Source organism: Arachis duranensis, chromosome 4 (assembly GCF_000817695.3).
Source record: "Arachis duranensis cultivar V14167 chromosome 4, aradu.V14167.gnm2.J7QH, whole genome shotgun sequence".
NCBI lineage: Eukaryota > Viridiplantae > Streptophyta > Magnoliopsida > Fabales > Fabaceae > Arachis > Arachis duranensis.
Genome location: NC_029775.3, coordinates 47,305,390 through 47,311,426, shown reverse-complemented (window position 1 = coordinate 47,311,426; position 6,037 = coordinate 47,305,390).

Here is a 6,037-nt window from a genome sequence, read left to right as displayed (position 1 = left end):
TAGTTAGTTGAAAAAGATTTGAAAGTCAAATTTGAAAAGATAAGAAGATAAGAAGGTATTTTGAAATCAAATTTTTGAAAAAGATAAAATTTTGAAAAAGATATGATTAAAAAAATATGGTTGGAAAAGATTAAATTTTTTTTAAAATTAAAATTAATTACTTGACTAACAAGAAACTAAAAGATATGATTCTAGAATTTAAAGATTGAACCTTTCTTAACAAGAAAGTAACAAACTTCAAATTTTTGAATCAATCACATTACTTGTTGGTTAAGTTTCGAAATTTTGAAATGTAATTAAGAAAAAGATTTTGAAAAATATTTTAAAAAATTTTCGAAAATTAATAAGAAAAATGAAAAAGATTTGATTTTTGAAAAAGTTTTGAAAAGATAAGATTTTTAAAATTGAAAATTTGACTTGACTTACAAGAAACAACTAATTTTAAAATTTTTTGACTAAGTCAACTCAAATTTTTGAAATTTTGAGAGAAATAAGGAAAAGATATTTTTTTGAATTTTTTGAATTTTTAATGATGAGAGAGAAAAACACAAATATGACCCAAAACATGGAAATTTTGGATCAAAACACATGATGTATGCAAGAACACTATGAATGTCAAGATGAACACCAAGAACACTTTGAAGATCATGATGAACATCAAGAACATATTTTTGAAAAATTTTTGATGCAAAGAAAACATGCAAGACACCAAACATAGAAATCTTTCATGTGTAGACACTATGAATGCAAAAATGCACATGAAAAATATCATACAACACAAAACAAGAAAACATCAAGATCAAACAAGTAGATTTACCAAGAACCACTTGAAGATCATGAAGAACACTATGAATGCATGAATTTTTTCGAAAAATGCAAGAACAATATGAATATGCAATTGACACCAAACTTAAATCATGATACAAGACTCAAACAAGAAACACAAAAATATTTTTATTTTTTATGATTTTATGATTTTTTTGTATTTTCTTTTGATTTTTTCGAAAAACATATAGGAAAAAGAAAATAAGAAATTCAAAATTTTTAATAAGAATTCCAGGAATCTTTCAATGTTAGCCTAAAGCTCCAATCCAAGGGTTGGGCATGGCTTAATAGCCAGCCAACTTTAAGATATAAATCAGGCATGCAACAATTGATACTTCATCCAACTCCATATACATACCCTTTATGTTGAGAAGTGGAAGCCTCAATCCAAAAGGATTTGGATATGGCTTTAAAGCCAGCCAGGCTTCAACATGTTACCATGAAACTCTAGAATTCATTCTTAAAAATTTTGAAGAATTTTCGAAAACAGGTGAGAAATTTAAAAAAAATATAAAATTTTTTTTGAAAACATTTTGAAATGAAAATAAAAAGAAAATTACCTAATCTGAGCAACAAGATGAACTGTTAGTTGTCCAAACTCGAACAATCCCCGGCAACGGCGCCAAAAACTTGGTGGATGAAATTGTGTTTCACACTTAAATTTTTGTTCGAAATTGATTCCCAGGTAATGGTCCCAAAAAATTGGTGCTCAATACCATGGTCTAAACATAATTTCACAACTTTGCTCAACTAACCTGCAAGTGTACTGGGTCGTCCAAGTAATAAACCTTACGTGAGTAAGGGTCGATCCCACAGAGATTGTTGGTATGAAGCAAGCTATGGTCATCTTGTAAATCTCAGTCAGGCGGATAATAAATGGTTATGGAGTTTTCGAATAATAATAATAAATAAATAGAAAATAAAGATAGAAGCACTTATGTAGATCATCGATGGGAATTTCAGATAGGCGTATGAAGATGCTGTGCTCCTTCTGAATCTCTACTTTCCTACTGCCTTCATCAAATCCTTCTTACTCTTTTCCTTGGCAAGCTGTATGTAGGGCATCACCGTTGTCAATGGCTACATCCCGTCCTCTCAGTGAAAATGGTCCAAATGCTCTGTCACAGCATGGCTAATCATCTATCGGTTCTCGATCATGTCGGAATAGAATCCTTTGATTCTTTTGCATTTGTCATCAAGCCCAACAATCGCGAGTTTGAAGCTCGTCACAGTCATCCAATCCCTGAATCCTACGCGGAATACCACAGACAAGGTTTAAACTTTCCGGATTTTCATGAATGCTGCCATCAATCTAGCTTATACCACGAAGATTCTGATTAAGGAATCCAAGAGATATGCGCTCGGTCTAAGGTAGAATGGAAGTGGTTGTCAGTCACGCGTTCATAGGTGAGAATGATGATAAGTGTCACGGATCATCACATTCATCATGTTGAAGTGCAACGAATATCTTAGAATAAGAATAAGCGGAATTGAATAGAAAATAGTAGTAATTGCATTAAAACTCGAGGTATAGCAGAGCTCCACACCCTTAATCTATGGTGTGTAGAAACTCCACCGTTGAAAATACATAAGTGATGAAGGTCCAGGCATGGCCGAATGGCCAGTCCCCAATGTCTAAGATCGCATAAACTGATCAAAGATGTAACGTTGTCAAAAGACGACTAATACACTAGTAAAAAGTTCTATTTATACTAAACTAGCTACTAGGGTTTACAGAAGTAAGTAATTGATGCAGAAATCCACTTCGGGGCCCACTTGGTGTGTGCTTGGGCTGAGCATGAGCTTTACATGTGCAGAGGCTTCTTTTGGAGTTGAACGCCAAGTTGTAACGTGTTTTTGGCGTTCAACTCTGGTTCGTGACGTGTTTCTGGCGTTTGACTCTAGAATGCAACATGGAACTGGCATTAAGCGCCACTTTACGTCGTCTAATCACGAATAAAGTATGGACTATTAAATATTGCTGGAAAGCTCTGGATGTCTACTTTCCAACGCTGTTGAGAGCGTGCCATTTGGAGTTTTGTAGCTCCAGAAAATCCATTTCGAGTGCAGGGAGGTCAGAATCCAACAGCATCAGCAGTCCTTTGTCAGCCTTTTATCAGAGTTTTGCTCAGGTCCGTCAATTTCAGCCAGAAAATACCTGAAATCACAAAAAAACACACAAACTCATAGTAAAGTCCAAAAATGTGAATTTTACATAAAAACTAATAAAAACATCCCTAAAAGTAGCTAGATCTTACTAAAAACTACCTAAAAACAATGCCAAAAAGCGTTAAATTATCCGCTTATCACACACCACCCTCAACCATGTAACCATGTGAAAGCAAGAGAAACTTTGAGAGTATGGAGGCTGTAATAGCACAACTATCATCACAGCTTGCAGGAGCCGTCTCCACTCTTATGGAGAGACAAACGCAGACTGATAGAAGGATAGACGCCAATCAAAAATAATACCGATCAATTTTTCCTTAATTTCTGAAATTAAGTTTGGTGTTACCTAGTTATTTTTAATTTAATTTTCCTGTTCAATTTTTCTTATTGTTGCGGCCCAGCCCAAACGTCGTGTTGGCCAACCCGGTCCATAGGGCACCCGACCCGAACAGGCGGGCGCGATACGCTCAACAACCAACCCGGACACGCGTCTATCACAGCTCACTACTCCAACAGTATTGAGAAGTTTCGAGAAAGGTGGGTCTGCCTTTGCGGGACCCACTCCTGACAAGGTATATATGGGGAGGGCCCTACCCCTCCCCCAGGGTGCGTCACTAACAACTTCTCTCCCTCTCACCACTTGTAAACCACACTGACTTGGGCGTCAGAGTGTCTTTGCAGGTGACACCCCCTCACCATACCAACAGTTCAGGAAGACGGTAGCACCAACTCCAGCTCCATGAACTGGGACAAGGCGAAGGACCCACCTTATCATTCGAGACCTCCCTCGAACCGTTTGGTATCCGACCAACCGAGGAAAGACCGAACATTGGCGCCGTTTGTGGGGACCGCCTAAATGGATGCCATACCGGGTGCTGTAGAGCCTGGCGACAGGGCCGAACCCAGGGGGCAGCCTCCGTGGCATCCTCCCGGGAACACACGAGGTCCCCTCCATGACAACACGAGCCGTCTTCACGATCCCGAGAGAGACGCCCCTTTGGGGAAACTGGCAGCGATAGCGTGCAGAACCTAGAACGCCAGCTGGCAAATCAGGAACATCGTCAACAAACTTCCGACCCAAAATATTCCCCATCTCCCAAGAGCCGTGTAAGAACTTCTCAGAGAAGTCAGTCTCGGCGCACACCCAACCCAAGATTTGAATCTGAAAGTAGCCAAGAAGATCGGGAACGCCCAAGAAGATAGCAAGGCCCCTTCATATATGCCTGATCTAGAAAGACATGCGTCGCTAGGCGAGTGACGAACGGATTCTTGCATGGTCTAGAATTTTACAAATAAGCTCTCGTTATAAGTATAGTTTCTAAACCAACAGAAAATCCTTTCATACAAAAGTTTGGTTGTCACAAGTAACAAAACCTAATAAAATTTATAACCGAAGTATTTAAACCTCGGGTCGTCTCTCAAGGAATTGCAGGGAGGTATGATTTATTATTGGTTATGGAAAACAGTATATTTTTGTTTAGATTTTTGAAATAAGGAACAAGTAATTTAAATGACAAGAAAAATAAATTAATTATAAAATCTCTTGGCAAGGTATAAGAATTGGAAATCCTATCCTAGTTATCCTTATCAGGTGTGATGAGAATTGGATTTTACTCCCACTTACTTAACCCTTACTAAATAAAGGAAAGTCAAGTGGACTAATTAATTTGATCCTCAAGTCCTAGTCAACTCCTGTGGAAAGACTAGCTTTAGAGCGATCCAAATCAATCAGCAATTCCCAAATCTCAATCTACTGCTGAGTTTGATAACTCAAGTGCCACCAATTACTTAACCAAAGTAGAGGGGGATAAATCTAAATTAATTTAAAAGCATTAATAACATAAATTTGAAGAAAGCAATCTTAAAACTGAAATACCTCAATGTGTATTAAATAAAATATTCAAATCTAACATGAGAAGGTTCATAAGCCAATTTGGCAGCATAAGTCAAATACAAGTAAAAGCATTAGAATAAATAAGAGTAGAAGAGAAACATAAATTAAAGGAACATTGAACCTAGAATGAAGAAAAAGTAGAAATCCTAATCATAAAAGAAATCCTAAATCCTAATCCTAATCCTAAGAGAGAGGAGAGAGCCATTCTATCTAAAAGCTACATCTAAAACCTAAAATTGTATATTATGGAGTTGTGTTGTATATCCCGAGTCTCTGCATGTTCCCTGGCATTATTCTGTGTTTCTGGGCCAAAAACTGGGTCAAAATGTGGCCCGAAATTGCCCCTAGTGATTTCTGTTAATTCTGCAGATCGCGCTTTGTCACGCGTACGCGTCGGTCACGCGTACGCATCGGTCATGCGTACGCGTCGTTTGATGATTTTCCTCTCCATGCGTGCGCGTCAGGCACGCGCTCGCGTCATTTGCGTGAACTCTAATCCACACGTACGCGTCTAGCACGTGCACGCGTCGTTGTGATTTTGTCCAAATCGTGCGCACGCGTTAGCCATGCGTGCGTGTCGCTGTTCACTGGTTGTCTCCTTTATTTCTTGTGCTCCTTCCCTTTTTGTAAGCTTCCTTTCCATCTTCTAAGCCATTCGTGCCCTATAAAGCCTGAGACACTTAACACACGGATCACGGCATCGAATGGTATTGTTCATACAGAGACCGAGCTCCCCAAACTCGGCGAGCTCATAGAAAGTCCGACCTCATCCCAAGGCCCACGCCCGAGGTCGGACCTCGGCCAATAAAGCCAAAGAAGGCCCATCAAAAGGAACGAAGCCCAAAACCTGAAGGCCGAAAAGGCCTAGGAAAGGCGGTTCCACAAAGATAGAACTCCCAAAAGATAAGATAAGATAAGAATATCTTATCCAGGGAAGATCACGGCCAAACTACTATAAATACACTGGAGCACCCAGGTATAACTCACACTCTAATTCTACTAAATATCTGCTTGGACCCATGCTAACTTAAGCATCGGAGTGTCATTGCAGGTACAACCACCAACTTCTCCAAACATCAAGCTCGGGTCCCTGACCCCCACCTCGGGCCTCTCCAGAGACGACCGAGCTACACGTTTCAGGTAACCCCC